The sequence below is a fragment of the Phalacrocorax carbo genome, chromosome 3 (assembly GCF_963921805.1).
Source record: "Phalacrocorax carbo chromosome 3, bPhaCar2.1, whole genome shotgun sequence".
NCBI lineage: Eukaryota > Metazoa > Chordata > Aves > Suliformes > Phalacrocoracidae > Phalacrocorax > Phalacrocorax carbo.
Window position 1 is genome coordinate 25,612,658 of NC_087515.1, and position 19,330 is coordinate 25,631,987.

General features: G+C 41.1%; 1 long non-coding RNA gene across 1 annotated transcript; it reads left to right on the forward strand.

The window, feature by feature from the left end:
• The first annotated feature begins 6,529 nt into the window (after positions 1 to 6,529).
• Positions 6,530 to 12,258, forward strand: LOC135312829 (uncharacterized). Its single transcript, XR_010372449.1, has 3 exons — positions 6,530 to 7,281; positions 11,909 to 11,987; positions 12,068 to 12,258. It is a non-coding gene; the product is annotated as an uncharacterized LOC135312829 (long non-coding RNA).
• The last annotated feature ends 7,072 nt before the right edge of the window (positions 12,259 to 19,330 follow it).

The following is a 19,330-nucleotide window of genomic DNA, read 5'->3' on the forward strand; positions in this document are numbered from 1 at the left end:
TTAGAAAGACAGGTTGATGTGCTGGGGAAGATCAATGAATATGAGAGGTTCACTGATGACAGATGGCTGGTTTCATACTCCGAAGGAGTGACAGAGGAGGAGGAGAACCAGCTGTGAGCGAGTTGCAGGATGAGTGCATTGGAAGCACAGCCTCGTGCAGGAGAAGCAACCCTGTTCCAGCAGAAGCAGGAGGATATAAAGGGCAGCGGCTGGGTAACTGAGAAGAGGTAGTAAAGGAGAAAAGAAGTGTAATAAAGAGAGGGGGGCTTGTGCCAGCACCGAGTACATTTTCCCAGAGTTTTAACGATTCAGAAGACAGGATCTCACAAAATGATGAAATGAGCATGGGGAAATCTGCAGCAAAATTAGATCAGAGAAGTGTTGATGGCAGAGTTGATGTTGCAGGTAGTTGCTGCTGTTTAAAACACCAAATCCTCGCACAAACACACACAAGTCAAATGCTTCCAGGAGAAGGGGCAGGGAATTTTTAGTCAGCGGGCTATGGCAGATAAAATAGCTTTAAAAAGACTCTATCATGATGGGTGGTGATTTTTATAAATGGTGTAGAGGGAAGGCATGCAGATATTGTAAAACGAAAGCCTTAGACCCCTTAGCTAGCCAGTGGAAGAAGCAGCAGCATAATGGTGTTTTCTAGTATGCAAGTGTTTCATTTTACCACAGATAAATGAATAGATCTAGTGGGGGAGAGATGTGAGAGGTTTGGGGAATTATAAACAACAAAACAGAGAAAGTAAAATGGCAGAGGAGAGATGGCCTGTATTATTCCCGACCCTATGGGAGCAAACAGATTGTCCACTAATAAGGGAATGATCTAGCCATTTTTTTAGATTAGCAGTGTGGGAGGAGAAGAATTTAAAGGAGGGAATGCAGGGATCTCTCAGTAATGTATCCACTGGTTGTCGTTGTAGGAGATAATGAGAATGTAAAGCAAAGGTGGGAGGAGAAAATATCTTCTACACAAATGCTGTGAGCATATTAATAAGGTCACCAATTAGAAACATGCATTTCCAAGGCTAAGTGTGATATTCCTGGAACGTGTGAGCTAGAAGGAACTGAAAACAGAGTAGGGAGATGCAAAGTTTATTAAAGGGGATAGGCTGTGTTCTTCAGTCACAGCAGAGACGGCAGTATATATCCATGTCCAGAGCAGGAAACACTACAAATGTTTTGCCTGTCAGAGCAGAGGCTGTTTGGACAGAAGCTGAGGAAGGGCAATGAATGCAGTCATGTTATTCCTGGATGTTGCTACAGACCCCCAGAGCAGTCAAAGAAAGTAGTTTGGCAAATGTTTTTACAGATAAGAGAAGTCTGTAAAACAGCTAGAACATTGATCATGAGGGATTTTAATTACTCAGCTATTGATTGGGACAGCCACGATGCAGAAGTGAAGTGGAGGAATGGGTTTCCAGAAGTAATGCAAGATTGCCATCTCACACGGCTAGCTGAACAGCCAAGCTTGCATAGTCTGAGGCTATTCAGGTCCTAATTCTAGGAAACGTGCCAAGTCTGATCAATTAAGTTGAAGTTGGGGAGTAGTTAGGATCCAGTGACACCATCTATCATTAGAAAGGAAATGTTCAAGAGGAGGCAACACAAACACTCCAGACACAAGAAGAAAGGAGTTAAGCAAATGAAAGTTGTCCTAATGAAATTTGACTGGATTATTGTAATGTGTTAGACATGTGATAGGGGATATTTCTTGAAAGAAGCCATAAAGAGGGAAGGGAAGGGAATGGAGAAGTAATTGAAATTCATCCTAGTTCAGTGTAGAGAGGGAATACAGCAGCAGAGGCTAATAGCTGCAATGATCCTTGGCTAATGGAGAGTTCAGTGGAGGTCATGAACACCTGCATATTTTAGAGCAGCTCTGACACCGCTCTAAATTATGTGTCTGTCTCTGGCTGTCCCTGGCAGGTATAATAATACCTGTACACCTTGTCCCTCTCAGGTATATCAGTTGATGCTCCAGGGCTTCTAAAACATAGCCTTCTATTTGATTTGGCATGAGTAGTCTGGAGAGGTAAGCGTCTCTGTGGCAAAAGTAGAAACACCCAGAAAACCTAATTCTTGTCCCAAAAGGTAAGAATGAAAGAGGATTGATTGGGTTAGGAAACAACAGCATTAAGAAAGCGATGAGTTGTTCCTTCTCTTTTAGCAGCAGTAGATGAGGAAAAAATGCCCTACTTGATAAGCAATAACACCCACTAAATCTCATAGGTGATATGACAAGCCCATGGCATGGAAAATATTAAACTTTTTGTCAGTTAAAGGAAATTATTTGGCAGTACCTGATTGTTCCCAACACAGACTAGCCTGTTAAACCTTCAAGGGGAATGTGGAAATTAGTATAAATAGCCACAACATGAAAAAGTCAGTAGTAACTACAATATGAGCACATGCCCTGGCATGGTCTTTCTAGAGGATGATCTAACAGGTATGAAGTATATCACTGACTTTAGATTACAGCTAGAAAAGCAAGCAGGAACCAGACCAGGTCATGGCATTGTCCAGAAAATTCTCAATGTGAAAGTGGCCTGCATGCAACAGTGCAGGGCAGATGACATTGGAGGGCTGCAGCAGCAAGCACCTGGAAAAGGCAGGCACTGGCCCAGGCAGGTGATCATATCTATAGGTGGTGGAATGAGCTTATCTACCTTTCCTCCTCAGATTGTTTCGTTTTGTAGAGTTGATTGCGTGGTCAGTGGGGTGGTTCTTCCTCAGCTGCAGGATGTGCAGGGTAGAGCTCTCCACCTGATTCACTTTCTCTGGCTCCACTTGTAGCTGATGGAGAGCAACAGTGATCCTTAGGACTAAATAATGTGTGCTAAAAATTCCTGCTTCTCTCTAGCAGTCATAAGGCAGTATGGATGATGAGCTCAGATGTAGAAGCCTGTATTGAAGGCATCTAGAAGGGGCTAGATGAAGCTTACACTCAGCCTGCAATATCAGGGCAAGTGTTTAGGTTGTAGGATGCCAAGTCCCTGATTATATTAGGCAAAGCAGGGATTCAGACTGGTGTCTCCTACCTCCTTCATTACTGCCATATCCACTGGGCTTCTGACTGTCTGGGATAGGGCTGTTCCCTTGCACTGTTTCAGTACCTGTCAATAAAAAGTGTCAGTGTCGATGAAAGGCATTGCTCTGACTCGATCATTCAATTGAATGATTCCCGGTGAATTCTAGTAAGAAACCATTTGCTTGCAAATTTGTCCCCTTTTGTTGCTCATTGATCAATATGAAGGAAGGTCTAGCAAAAGAGAGAGTGTCCTAAGACATACATATATATGAATAGACAATATAAAATTATCCATTACTTTCTGATCAAGTATTGCCAAGAGTGTACAATAGTTCTTGAAAATATATCAGTAGCCGATGGTATATCTTGGTCTACACAGAGAAAACCCTACTTACATTGGTGGTTCCTATGCAGCTGTACTTGCAACCACGTCAAAGTCTATTTCCCAAATTCACAAGAAATATCACAATAAGAGAATTAGAAAATGCAGTATGGAAAATTTGTTCATGCATAAGCAGTATTAGCTTGAGCAGCTGCCCTTTTCTGTGGGTACTGAAAGACACATCAGTGTATAGTGTTGTCAGAGGAGTTATATTTAGGATACTCCCTCACGCTTTGGAATATGTGTTTAGTTCTCATTAGCCTTCAGCAGCATGGGTGGTTACAAAGACTGGCATCTGCAAATTTGGCGTGAATACTGTGAAAATAGCCTTTCTTCTGATGTATTATGCACTCTAGTTCTAGTACACCAACAGAATCCTACGTCTGAATATCAGGGGGTAGCTCAACCAATGTATCTCCATGTGTCTCTACCTGTACTTGTGTGCCAAATTCTACCTACCCTTTCCACTTATATGAAAAGATGAGGAGGTAGGGAAAGAACAACAATGAGGAAATATAAGGCAGAGACCAAAACCTAAAGTAAAAAAAAAAGTTAGACTGTAAAGCCTAGGAACAGATTTAATTGTATTAGACCTAGAAAATTGTCCTGAGGCAGTACCCACAGAATATAGGAGCCTGGCAGACAGTTTTCAGTATGGCAACCCATATTTGTGTATCTTTGTTCTTTATTTAATTTCTTTTGTTCATGACAAGATAATTTTCTGTGGGTTGAGGACTATAAGACCATGGTTAGCTTGAGTTCCGGTGAAAATTATATTTTGGTATTAACATTGATAGGGTATTTTAGAAGGAAGCAAAGATGGAGAGATCAGTGATTTAGCTCCAAAAGGAAACAAGTGAAGAAGATAATTTTTCCTCCAAGACCAATGATTAATGAGCAAATATATAACAAATATGTGAGAAGTGCTGCATATGACATATTAAAAAGAGGCTCTTGAGCATGACTGCAAAATGAGACGGTAAAAAAACGCAGTAAGATTGCAGAGAAGGTTAACATAAATAATAAGAAAGTATTCAAGTATGTAAGGAACAGGGGTCAGTGAAGGAGATGTGGTGAACATGATTTATTGACAGCATAGGTAGACGTAGCCAAAAACATTAATGGATTCACTGCCTCGGTGTGGTTGCATAAGAGGATGAGGGACAGATACAGAGGCAGAAAATAATTCCCTGGGATTGTGATGCTGGGGAGAGGGGAGAAAAAAAGAAATAGTAAAGAAAATGGGAAAGCCCCCACCAGCTTGCCCCATGTCAGAACACATTTTTTCAAACAGCATCCGATTTTTAATTAGGAGTGAAGCAAGACGTGTCTGTCCTGTAAAGATAAGTAAGTCAGATTTGGCAATCTACTACACAAACTGTTTTGGTGGAAGCAAGAAATGGGAAATGGGGTCAAATAGGGATGAAGTGGTGGCAGAGAGGGAACATACATTTTTGGGCTAAACTAAATGAGCATGATGCTTAAGAGTTGTACACGACCCCAGTAATAAACTTGCCAGGTAGTGGAAAAAAAAAAAATTATAAAAGGAGAAAGATTCTGTAGACCAACAGAACAAAGCAGAAAGTAAAGGCCTCTGGTAGAGTAGGGTGCGTGGAGGCAGCAGAGTGGCTCTGTCAGCTACAGAAGTTGTTTCATTTTTTGTTTTGTTTGAAACTCTGTGGTGCTCTCCAACAGCCTGGACCCATAGGCTGATCTTCCCAGCAAGGGCCAGCCAATGGGACCAGGAGATCACCTACCCTGTCCTGCCTCCTGGGGTCTCCACCTTGGCTTCTACCACTCCATAGTGGGGAAACGCTACAGGGAAATACTGGGGAGAGGCTTGTGTGCAGGCACCTAAGCAGGACATGCTGCCATCCTCCTACCTGCCTTGAAGAGATGTTCCACAAGCATGTGAAGAGATAATGGAGGCAACAAGCTTTGGATGTGATGATGATCTCCTCAAGGAATAAGAGCTATTGCGTATTAATTACTTGGATCGGGGTGTTGGCTTTTCCATTGGAGAAGCCAGTGATGGGTCTCCCAGGCATATGTTTCTGAGGAGGATGAAAGAAGGCTTAAGGAAACAGGTTCAGGCCAGAACAAATGAGAGGCAAGACAAAGTGCCTCAGAGCAGGTAAAGTGTAAAGGTCATGGTGGTTTCACCCTCTGATTAGGAAGCAAGGGTCACATCAAAATTACAATCTTATTTATGAGGATGAGGCTTTGGCTTTTTTGCTAATCTGTTCTCTTCATTATTGCCTCATTCCACCCATTTTTCTCTTTCACACATGAGTTGTTTCCTGACTTGTGGACTGTCTGTCTTCTGAGGGCAAAGGGTCTCTCCTTTGTCACTTAGCCCTACAGTGTCACACAGGCCCTGATCCATAAATTATTAGATGCTACCATCACAAAAGTATTAATCACAAAAGAAGAAGCTAAGCCTGAGCTTCTGCCCTGGATCTGCACAACTGCAATATAGGCAGAAGGCTTCAAAACTACAGTCCCTGTCAGACAGTAGGTGTGTCACATGCTGGTGCGTTGAGAAGTGTGAGCATGTGGGGCTGATGAAGAATGTGGGGAAGGTGGCAGGGCACGGCACCCCAGGAAACAGCACCCAAGCAGCCTTGCAGGCACCAGTCCAGCATTTGTTTGCTGTAAGATTTGGGGCAAGAGGTGTTTTAAGAAATATCTGAAGTCCAAGGGTTCTTCTTAAGCAAACCCTCAGCAGCTGGCAGCATGGAGGAAATGACTAATGTTGTGTTTGTTGTTTCCCATGCAGCACTTGTGTGTGGAGCCTGCGGGAGGGGGAGACGGGGATTTTCTCAAACCATGTCTGCAAACAGACCCTGCTGATTTCTTTCTTTTCACTGCTAGCAGCTTGGAAGGGAAAGAAAAAAGGGCCCATCCAGGTAAGCTTCATTTCATGTGGGGAGAAAGATGTGTTTCCCTGGGGAAATGACTAAGGCAGTAACTGGGAGGAGGACTCTAAGGTAAGATGTGTGATGACTAATGCTCCAGGCGCTCACCACCTTTCCTGTGAGGTTAATAAAGAGGTACAAACTCCTTTGGGTTCAGAGCTGTGCCTCAGCTGCTGTGGTCACCACCAGTCACACATGGGGAATACACACCTTGTTCAAGCTGGGAGTCCTGAAGTTACACCAAGTCAAAACTCTCTCTCGCTTCTTAACTTCCAGTCCCTCCATAGAGCTGGAGTAGCCACGCTCACCATTTTACCTCCCATGTGTCTCTGTAGGAGGTTACTACCATTAATCCTACAGGGAGAGGAGATGAAGAAACGAGGGAGATGGAGAGAGACTCTTCTCTTGCTTCCAGAGCAGCAGCATTGCCCTCAGGACAGGGGCGGAGTCCAGGTGCAGAGTGAAAGAGATACTTATGATGAAAGCGTGGCACAACCGAAAGAGTAAAACCACTGGGAGGGGGGTAGCGGGAGTTGGAACAAGCACTTGACAGGGGTACACAGAGACTTGCGTTTGACTTCCAGGGGCCTGCGGCAGTGCTCAAAAGACACATTTCAATTGCACATTTCTAAGCTGAGCGGAGAGAGATACTGAAAGGTTGCCTGAGAACTGTACCAAATGCAATGATAAGAAGAAATGAACAGTCGACTATTTTTAAAAACAAAACAAAACTAAAAAAAACCAACAAACCCAAACAACAAACAACCTTATGCCATTCAAGGAACAACTGAACACAATGGAAGGGGAAATTCTGATAAATACATCAGGGTCTCTTCGGCAACATATCAGTTTTACTAAGTCAGCCCTTGCTATGAGCAGGTGTCCACTGAAGCGGAGTCCTCGTGAACAGAGAGAGAAGCTGGAATGCGCTCAGACAAGCAAAGGTCAGATGTTTCTGTTGATGGGAATATTTTCTCCTCAGCATTTGGGGCATTCGGGGCAGTTGTTTGCTGTTGTTGCTGCTGCAAATCTGACAAAAGTTCAAAAAATCGGAAGTTGATGGTTCCTGTTGCAGAGACCACCTGGTCTTGAATGATGCCACTTTTCTTGAATGAGGCACCAAACCAAAGCAAAACAAACTCTTGGTTTGTTTATGCTATTGTTGTTCCCTCTTCTATTGTTACTGTATGATTATTTTTAAATGAATGCCAAAGGGCTTTTTTTTGTTGTTGTTTTTAACCCTAAACATTCAGGATTATTTTGTTCACAAAAGCCATAAGCCCCATTAATTGAGCTGTTCTGTAGAGCCTTTAATTCAAAGAGCTTTCAGAAAAATAAAAGGATATCCAAGTAATTTAAGAATATGCCAAAGAGTGCTAGCCTACCTGCTTTCAGAGAGGGCATGGAAGGAAAATGTATTTAGCAAGAACTGGTGGATTATTAAGTGGTTTTATCTCCACTCGACATCTCTCTGTAAATAAGTCAAGGTTTGTTGCAACCTTGTGCAAGTGCTGGCAAAATTTAAAGCCTTAAACGGTGAACTGCTTTGAAGAAAGCTTATCTTCCTAATGGAAACAAATTGTGCCCATTATTTATATATGTGGTAAAGCTTTGTTAAAACATAAGGGCAATTGCTTTAGTTTCCCTCCTTAAATAAGTTGATTATTTAGCATCAGACTTAAACCTTGGATTATGGCATATTGTTAGAATATGAACATACACTGTAATAAAGTCAAATAAACTCATCCTTTATGTACAAGCAGCAATGTTTTAAAACACAGGTGTGAGCTCAAAATTATCCATTAAAGACAATAATGCAGCACCAGGAGGGTATTAGCTTGGAAGAATGCCTATAGAAGTCAACGAGCTAATCTTAGTTGTCCTCCTAGGGTGTTGGATCATGCCATCGGGAGTCAGATGTATCTGAAACATGTCCCACTGCTCTGGAATGAATTATACTGTCATGACAGAGAAATAAATACTGCATAGGCTTCTTAGTACCACCATAAGATTTGACAAGTTTTGATATGTAGGATAGCAACTGGAAAAAGAAACAATTTTGCTTGCTTTCAATTATTTAAGCTCTTGAACAATTTTTCTTAACTTGACAATTTATTTTTTTAAATTCTGCATTTCTCATTCAGGAAAGGTTAGTCTTGATAATTACAGCTTTCAGTTACAGATCTGGTTTCCATTTTTGACTCTTACAGAAATGTGCAGATTTGTGGTGTTAGGATTCCCAATGCCTTAAGTGACTGGAAGTAGGCCTCTAATTCTTTTTCCTTTAAAAATACCATAGAAATAACACAACTGGATTAGGTTGTTAATTAGGTAGGATAAGTGAAACACTTTTTCTCAATATTTATATATACAGACATATATTGACTTTTAGTTTTAAGGTATCAAAGCCGACATCAATTCTTCAGTTTAAGATCTGCCTCTGCTCTTTAGGTTAGCTAGTGTGGTGCAGACAATGTGTATGAAAGTAAATATATCTAAGCTCACTATAAGTAATACTTGAGCATGGAACTAGCTTTCTTCCAGGATTTGAAACTGGGAATAAGTTTCAAAGCCCTTAATGGTGGAAGGAGAACCACTGGATTATCTGGTATGATTCCTAGTGCATCTGTAAGTTACGTCCCTAGCCTGTGGTTTGGGTAAGGACTAAGGGGGCTCAAGCATGCCTTGTAGAGCCTCTCTTTCCAACACAAGGGTATTGCTCTCTGGTGACCTTGCTGCAATGTTTTTAGCACGCATAGCTCATCTCACCCAAGCCATACCAGTGCTAGGCACAAGATCCAGTCTCTCCTCTGCTGGAGGGCTGGGAAGCAGGAGGCTCAGTGTGCATGGTGGGTGCTGCAGAGCTGCTGGCATTGGGAGCCCTGGCACAGCTGGCAGGGATGGGCAGCATTTCTGATTTTGTTTGCGGCTGTCAGCATCCCAGGGAGAATATTGCATTTGGAAACAAAAGATATCAGGTGTCAAGAACTGCATTTGCTTTGTATTAAGTTTTGTTAAAAAAAAAAAATTAAGACAAAAAAATATGTTGATACAGCCAAAAAAAAATCTCACAAGTATCCCTACCTCCCACCCACAGTAGTGTAAGTGAACAGCTTTGAAATTACGTATTTCTTGGACAGGGCAACTCTATCTCCTGTCTGCCATGTAAATATGGTGCCTTAGCCTTTGGCCTGTTGTCCATTTCTAGGAAAGATGGTTGAAGGTGAGGCATGTTTTTTGCTGTACTGTGACATCTTTGCCACATGGAGAACCACACATCCAAAATTAAGTGTTTTGTTACTTGCACTACCCCTGGGTTGGAGTATGTGAGGACCCTATAAACTTGCTGTATTTGTTTCCTTGACACCCAACATACCTGGAAAGCAAGAAACTCCTAATGGTATACTCTCACACTGGGTGGAGAATGAAGGCTGGGAGAGACTGGGGGACAGACACTTTAAGCATGGAGTTAAAAAACTTCTCTGAAGTGACGTTAAACACTTAAATGACAGCCTGGGCGGCAGCGGCTGGGCCCCCAGTCATGAAGGAAAGTAGAGCAGGGAGCTGGAACCTGTCTCTGAAATTGCATAACCCCAGGCATGGGGTTATTTTGTCTTCCTTTTAACTTTGCCTGCAAACTGATTCAGGAGTACAGAGAGAATATTGTTATTAGATGCAATGTGAAGTAACAAACAAAAGCTTATCTCTCAAAATGTAAAGAAATAAGTTTGGTCAGAAGTACTTTGTTGACCTTACTGAAATAACTCCTCTGACCCAGATACAGCATGTGTAATCCACTTTGTAATGTCACTACAATGCTCATCAAGATTTCTACCTTGAAATGACATCTGTAGATCAGGCGTTCATTGTTCTGATCAGCAGCATTCTCGTGGTTGTGTTGCTACCTGGGTGGCTGCTGACACCAAAGAGACTTTGGCTGTATAAGATCATTTGAAATTTGCAGCAGCAGAGCATTTAGGATTTGCAGACAAAACCATTAAAGTATGGGCAGGATAGTTTTCTTTCCCTCTAAATATGAAGGAAGAGGACACAGGGATGACACTTTATTTAATTTGGATTAAAAGAATGCTGTGAGGTTTCATTTTTTTGGAAAGGTGAGTTTTGATGTTACCTTAAACTGGTAAAAAAAAATATATGAAAGTTCTGGTTGAAACTGTTTCCTCTGGAGTTTATTTCTAAAATCAAAACGCCTCTCTGATTTGAAGTTGTGAAACCCACTGCTGTGAATAAAAATGTGCAGCCATTTCATTTATTCATTTTGGAAAAATGAAAGAGGCAATGAGTAAAACTGCAGTGGGGTGAGGGAAACCTGCTGATCAGAATGAAGGTTACTTATAGTACAATAAACATGTGTTGGTCTTGGCTAATATTGGTTTAAGTCACAGTCTCATTTGAACTCAAAGTGCCTTTTGGTTTGGCTGCTCAAAGGACACAATTGTCATCAAGGAAGTAAAATCTCTTCTGTTCCCCCAGCTGGAAGAAAAGAGATTGGAGGTGGCAGTGGAAGGGACAGGGCACAAGAAAGAAAAGGAAAGGAAGACAGACACTCGCACACAACTTCTTACAATGGCTCCAGCATGCCCTTCCATTGGCAGGAATCCTTTTGATCAAATCCTTGCCCTGGGCTGAAAGTGTTTTAATGAGCATACAGACACCGTCTGTTTTTTCTGGGTCTATTTTGTGTTCTTAAGGATAGATAAGTAAAGCGTGCACTTAAATGATCGTGTCTGCTCCTAAAATGTGCTCTAGAGGAAATGCGTACTGCTTGAATGTGGAGGCTGAGCAGTGCCAGCCTGAAGAACAGAAGGAAAATAGCAGAGGAGGAAACTCGAAGTCAACTTTTTTCCTTTAAAATCTTGTTTTCTTAGGGAGGAGGAATGTACAACCTGCAGAGAGGTGGGGATTTTGGGGGTGGGGAGCATTTTAGGGAAACTCTCATGTCTAACTAAATTTCCCCAGCACTAGTTTCTTTGAGATTCCCACCAATGCAACTGTGGTTCACCCAGCTCCTCTGCCTGTGTCCTGGGGTAGGGATGCATGGTGCCATGCTACGTGGCAGCACCCCACCTCTGTGGGAGGTTGGCCTGCACAGCTCCTTCTGGAGTTTGCTCTTCAGACTTGGTCCTAATTTATGCTGTTAGTTCCCCTGCCAGTAAGGACATGCATGATCTGGCCTGTACTGGTGATCCGCTGGTCCCTGCTCTCCCTGCCACACTGGGGGCATTTATGGGACCACATGGAGATGCTCCTTTTGGCAGCAGTCTGCAGGTAGCGGGTTTGTGGAACTGAGGAAAACTTCACTCGCCTAGGCTGCCAACATGGCTCTTCCCATGAGCCCTAAAACACATTAAACATTAAAAAAGAAAAGATTACGCTTGACAAAAGGCAAATGCAGTTTAGTTTGACACATCTCATTACTCTGAGGCATTTGTGGGAAAAGGCAAACTTTGTCATTATGTCACAAGGTACTAACAGTTACTGGAAATCAGTAAAGGGACCTGCTCGCCTTGGAAAAAAACACTTATCACTAACTTTCAATTTACCTGTTAGATTTCAAAGATGGGGGTACAGGAGGACAGAAGCCAAGACCCCTGTGCAGAAGAAGCAGAGCCTTCCCCAAACTGGGATGGTGAGAGCTGAAAGTTATGACTTGATAGCAGCTGCCAAAATCAAAACCTTTTTTCAAAGTTTTTTTGATGTGAATCACAGGAGGCACAGCTACTGGGATTTGCATCCAAACAGGAACCCTGCAGATTTCTTCAAATCCTGGCGACAAAGGTATGACATTTATGATTTGCGACTGTTATTCCACATGTGTGAATTGCCAAAACAAAGCTTTCGAAAAGGCAACTTTTATTTGTGACTGATGCAGTTTGTAAACAGAAAAGTGCCAACACTGAAGCACTGTCTGGTTTAGCTCAGGGTACCAACTGCTTCCCAGGTAGAGCTGCCGCCTGGAGCTGATTGCTCCAACAGTATTAAAAATGCTCTTTCAATAAGGGGAGTATTATTATTGTATAGCTTTGGCTTGGCTAATGGGTATGTGTGAAGTAACTTTTAGCAATGTGACCCTGGGTAAACAGTGGAAATTTATCTCATAGGAAATAATTTTGATGACCCCATAGTTTATCTAGTTAGATATTTTGCCTCCAGTGAAACAGCTCTGGAAAAAGGTAAACCACCAGATATGGAAACCAAGGAGAAAATTCCCCAATTTACAATATTTAGGTATTTGTATAGGTTTTTGTAGCTGCTGGTGGTAATTCAGCTCATGTGATCATTACTTCCATTACTGCTTTTTTAGTCATCTCCTTGGTTATTTTTCTCAATAACAATTACTGTCCATAAGTTAAAGATATGATACGTAAAACATTTACACTTCCAGTTTTAATTTTACCGCATTAGTTTATTTAGGAGCCTCAGATTTATCCCACATGGAGTGTTCATTAATCCACACACTTCTGCTCAGCTTCATGTGAACTAACCTGCAGTACAGAAGGAAGAAGGCCTGTGCACTGTGCATCAAATCACTTTTGTTTCCATTCCTGGTAGGTCCTTTCTGCTCCATCTTTTTCAGTGAGGCAACCAGATCTGTGGCACTAGCTAAGAGGATGAGTGTTTCTTTCTTTCTTTAACAGTACAGTACTTCTACTGTCATTCTCTTTCACTTAACACACCTTTACAATTCAAAAAAATGTTCCACCTTCTCAGATTTAATTTTAAAATATTAATCAATTTAAAGATTCGTTAATTATTATGGTGGTTCTACCCTTCTAAATTTGGGTTGATTTCCTTTATCTCTATCCAAATAATAATGCTAGCAATTGACATATTCTACACATGTCCACACTTATAGATATATATATATTTATAAATAGATCTATCTAGCTATACCTACAATATATATGTTTATGTATATACATACACACACACCTGAACTGGCTCTGCTTAATTCAGTCAGCTTTTTTAAACAAGCCTATCTTCATGCTTCCTGACTACGAGCTGTATTGGCACAAGGCAATTTAGAAAATTATTAATTCATTAACTAATCTCAAGGATACCTGAACAAAATACCAAAACCAACAGAAACAAAAACTTCTGGGGCTTCATCTGTTAGAAGGAACATGTGGAGAATTCAGATGGTATGCAAGTAACACAGAAAATGTTTATGTGGAAAACTGTCCATGCATTTTATTACTTGTTCACAAAAAAATCTCAGTGCACAACTTAGCTAAATTACTGGCAAAGTTAAATTAGGCATGCACACTTAGAATTAAAAACACCCCTTCTGCCTGCCACGCAGAGGCTGCTAGTTCATAGGGAGTGGGAACACAGGAATACCTGCACTTCAGTCTGCCAGAAGATGATCTGTCTGGGTATCCACAAAACAAATTCTTAGTAGAAAAACTGGACTTAAACAAGGACATTTAAAAATTGTAACAGGATGCACTTCTGCTATGGTATTTTTATAGGAATCACACCAAAGCACCAATTCTCTTATCAGAATAATGCAATAGCCACCACTGATAATGTTGCAGTGTCCTGTTTGTAAGTTGCAGTGTAGGAAATACATCCTACAACTGAATGTTTGGAATATTTCGGTATTAAAAGTAACAGCCCATGTGAAAGTTTTTTTATTTCCTGATATTTGCTGTTTGCTCAGACAGTACCTTATATAGACATGAGCCAGTTTGGTTTGGGTTTTTTTTTTTATATATATATGTAGAAATTATCAAAATTGTGTATTTTCAAACTTAATTGAACTAGTCAGATTACCGGGATACATCCGTAGCCCAAATTAGGCTTAGCCCTGCCACGATGCATATAGAGGGAAACCTCCATGCCTTCAAAAGGCAAAAGGTCAAGAACATCAGGGCTTTGGATGCTGCAGAGTGTGTAAGACCAGGCTTGTGCTACAGTAGTAAGCATGCTTCTCGGAAGAAATTTGTGACACTCCTTGGAAGTGGCTGCCACTATTTGTGAGATTTAGGTGGGGTCATATGATGGCTTTATTCAAGGCAGGGCTATGTGGCAAGCGTTCATGTGAATTTATATGCTGTCGTGAATAAATGATATTTAAAGTGACCAGGGGCAAAGAGTGGGAAAAATGGGTTCATATTTTTCTGTTTTCCTTTCTTTCAGAAGCTCACTGCCAGCCAGATTTACATAGGCATTTGCGTACTGGAAGATGCAGTAAGTGTCTAGTGGAGCTTGCAGACCTTTTTGCAACAATAATGACGTATGGTCATAACAGAGGCTACAGAAGCTAACCAAGGATTTTAAAAGATCTAGAAAAGGAGCTCGCTGAACCATTAATGATGATTTTCAACTAATCTTGGTGCCCTGGGGAGGTTCCAGAAGGCTAGAAGAAAGCTTATATAGAGCCAACATTTAAAAAGGTTAAACGGGATGACTTGAGTAATTATAGGCCTGTCAACCTGACATTGATCCTAGGCAAAATACTGGAACAGCTGATATGAGACTTGATTAATAAGGAATTAAAGGAAGGTAATATAATTAATGCCTTTCAAGATGGGTTTATGGAAAATAGATCTTGTCAAACTAGCTTGATATAATTTTTATGAGATTACAAGCTTGGTTGAGAAAGGTAATAAGCACTGATGTAATGTACTTAGATTTCTGTAAGGCATTTGACTTGGTACCACCTGACATTTTGATTAAGAAAGGAGAATGCTACAAAAACATTGCAGCAATCATCAAATGGATTGAAAAATAGCTAATTGGTACATCTCAATATGTAAACGAAAACGGGGACATTTCATTGAGCAGGTGTGCCTCCATGGGAGTCCTGCAGAGAATGGTTCTGGATCCAAAGCTGTTTAAGATTTCTAACCATGTCCTGAAAGAAAAGAACAGCATTTTCTATAACTTATACTTACAGACCACACAAACACAGGGAAGTTTACAATAATAAAGTGAATGTGTTGCTGATGAAGAACAAGCTAGATGTTTTCGCCCAATTGTAAGGTTTTCTACCTAGAAACAGCAAAGGTCATCTTTACAGGACCTTACCTGTAGTACCTGTGGCTTTTAAAAAGACTTAGGACTCATTAATGATGGATAATGAGCAAAACAGAACTTCAAGTGCAGTGCAGCAGGGAATGTCACATCTGAACACAGTGGGTTTATATTACTACTGATACTGGCATCGATGCCACCCCTTTGGGAATACGGGATCCCATTCTGACTCCTAGCTCAAGAGGGCCACTGAAAAGCAGAGGAGCACTGGGACAAGACACCCAAGAGCATGCGACAAACTGGAAGAGGTCATTTATCACGAAGAATTTAATGAATTCATCATTTCCCCCAGAAAATAGAGGACTAATGAGGTGAGCTGATGACAGTCCAAAGTTAAGGGATTTGTTTTGCCCAACTTTCCCCATCAAGAAGGTAGGAATATGATCTAGGCTTACTGTTTTGTCACCCTTATACAGTCAGTGCAGAAGTTAGATATCTCCAGTGGGCACCTAATCCTGTATGGAGATAGCTGCAATGAACTGCCTTCTGGTAGTGCCTGTTTCTCTCAGTTGATTACAGAAGGATCCCCAAACACTGGGTGAGACAAGATGCTTCATTTTTGCATGGTTAAAGTTAAATGAGATAATCCCACACTAATTGCCTCCATGGGGAATGTAATTTTTAAAATGAAGGCTCTTCAGTCTGTTAAATAACAGGTTCTGAAGGTTGGGAGTTTTATAGGGACAAATTCAGATTAAAAATCAGGTGCACATTTTTCTCAGGGAGTGTAATTAACCTTTGGAGCAAATTACCAAGGGTTGTGGCACTCTCTACACCAGTGGAAATTTTAAAATCAAGATGGAATGTTTTTCTAAAAGATTTGCTCTACTTAAAATGCACTGATTTGGGGAAGTTAAGTGGTCTGCGTTGTAAAAGAGGTCAGAGAAGATTGCTGCTTTTGTCCTTTCTGGACTAACAATATGTGCCTCTATGTCTTGCAATGCTAGAACACCTTTAAAAAAGTTTTCCTTAAGTCTTTTGCTGTTCCTAAATTTCCTTCCTGCTAAAAATAATTAGAAATCCCTGCCTTACAGGACAAACATGTTAAGGACTTTGAGGTGCATAAATATCCTGGAAATGAAGGCCATATAAAAATTTAGGATATGCTGAAGAAACATAAACGATTAGAGTAGGCAGAACTTGAGTAACATTCACTGCCCAAGTGCTAATTGTGTGTTAGTCTTGTTGGAGGTGGGTGCTGATTACCAAATCTATTGCCAGCTTCCATATAATTAGGGCACAAGTGTCTTGAAAAAGACACCCAGTGTTTTCAAAAATATCCTACAAAATGTCCCACGTTTTCCTTTGTGCAATAGGCTCTGGAGCAAGGCCAGATCCACCCTGCTCTTGGCCTCCACACCCTGGTGGTTCATGGTTCAGGCTAGCAAGGTCACACTGTTGATGTGGGGTTAAGTGAACAGGAAAGCCATTAAAATTTATGTGATTTTGGCAATGTGTTATATTTTCCCAGTCTCAATTCTATGACTGTCTGGAACAAAAAGAAAAAAAAAAGTTGGGGAGGAGAAAATGAAAGAAAAGAAAAGAAAAGAAAAAAAGAGAAATAGGGACGGATTGGAGCCATTCAGAGTAAGAGTTTTCTTCAGTCTGACTTTGATTTGATCATCTAGATTAAAGTTTAAATCCCCATCACCAAAGCATGATGTAATAACAGAGACAGTACACTTCAGAAGCGTTCAGAGAGAGAAGTTGAACAATGCCTAGAGCTGGGCACAAAGTTTCCATTTTCATTGTCTGGGGTGACAAACTGATTTTTTACATTTCATGAAAATTATCTACTGTGAAAAATTTTAAGTTTCCTCTTTAAATATATGCAAACACACAAGTGAAAAGTTTTTAGTTTTGAACTGTAGATGATCTAGAGTAAATATTGTATAAGCCACCATATTGGCTGGTAGAAATTATAATTCTGATAGATACCTTAATTTCTTATTCTTTTATGTGGACCAGGTTTCTGCCTATCTTTCCCAAGATGCACTGTAAGCTGAGATCACAACATCCTCTCTATATAATATAAATATATTCTTACAAATATTTGTTCCGCAGGTCTCTGATGGGACTGGAGAATCATGGAGCCAAACAGCGAGCAGCATTTCAGACTAGGAGACACATGAGCTACAAACCCATGAAGTACCATGACATTTTAAAATCAAAACTCATAGCCTTTTGTTGAACATTTGGAAAATTTTAAAAAGACGAACACTGAGTATTCTGGGAAGCAACAGGGACATTCAAGCACATAAGTAAGAAAAAGCACTGAAAAAATAAATAAGCAAGATAAACTGAGAGCAAACTGAACAATAGATACCATGTTGGGTGATTCCTGAAGGAAATTATTTGAGAGACCAAAATGATTTTAGCTAGTACATGCCTTAAATCCATGGCTCCTCAGTGATGGCCCTTGATGTGAGAACAGGATTTTGTTGCTAAAATTTTTAATGTACATTTTTGTGTTGTAAGGCTCAGGATCATGGCTCGTGTATTTCACTATTCACATGATTGCTAGCAGGTTCCCATCCCCACCTGCAGCACAGGAACCTACAGACCATGCAACCATTGGCATGAAGCTCCTGACACACAGCTGTAAGTAGAAACCAGCACAAATCTGACAAAGCTGTGGGCCTTACCACTCAGCAAAGCAGAGCTCCTGGTGTTGGGGTAGGTGGCTCAACACCCTCCACCTCCCTTTTTCACAGGTTTTTGCAATGCTTTTAAAGAACTTCCACAGTGCGCTGGGTGGGAGGGGAGAGCATGAAGGTCCTTGGGCTTTATGGCCAAATCTCCTCCAGGTGTCTTTGAGAGTGAGGTCTCAAAGCACTGACATTTGTGCTAGGGACACTTAGACCCTTGGCTGAAAACACTGCATAGTGAGGGGGGAATCCCAGGGAGACGTGCTGGTGTGTCTGAACATCTGAATGCAAGATCAGCTGTACTTCACCAGGGAGGTTTCTCCACCTGAAATGCAAGGAAGTTGCACCTATGTGACTGTAAATTATCCTGCCTGTACTAGAGGCTTGTGCCTGTCCTTGACACTCAGCAAGCAGTCAGTCAAATGCTACCTGGTAAGTTCAAAACAAACCCAGCCGAAGAGTCAGCCCAACTCCTTCCCAACTTTCACTTTCCATGACGATTTTCTGCCTGAATACGTATAAAAGGAACCAAATGGGAATTCAAATTCTGTGACAACTCATTATAGTTTTTTCTGCTTCAGTAACCTTATTGATTACAGAAAAGGCTGATTGAACGTATGCTTCATATTTTTTTCCCAAGCACTTTCAATAAATCCCCTTTATGTGCTGCAATAATAAATAAATAAATAAATAAAGTGTGTCTTCCTGACAGCTGGCTGTAGAGTAAACTTAGAGCACCTGCTTTTTTCTCTTTTGTTCATTTTTTACTGCTAAATGAATAACACTTAACACTAAATAAAGAAGGAGGGTGACCATGGCTACTGAAAAAGATTCAAAGGCAGTCTGTGCGTTGCTTGTAAAGAACTGCTTGCAAACATGTAGTGTACGGCAGATAACAATATTCCTGCACAATAATCTAGCAGTAATTCACATTGTGGTTTAAGTGCCAGATTTTCTCATGAGAGACACTGAATAATCTAAGGCAACTCTACTCTGTCAGGTGCCACGCATTTCTTTGGCAAATTTAACTGATAACGCATTTAAAGGTGCTGGTAGGACAGGCATCATCCTTGAGAGCTGGCAGAAGGGGACACAAGCAACTTTACCTTATTTTGGCCTCATCTGTAGGAGGGTTTGGGAAAAAATCCCCAACCTTCTTGAGGTCTTGATTATTTTGTTTGTAAATAACCATCTGTTTCTTTCTGATCAAGAGCCAGCATAGTAAGGTATGACCCCAGGGAAAGCTGTGATTGATACTCCGCCACCTCTGTTAGCGGGGGTGCCG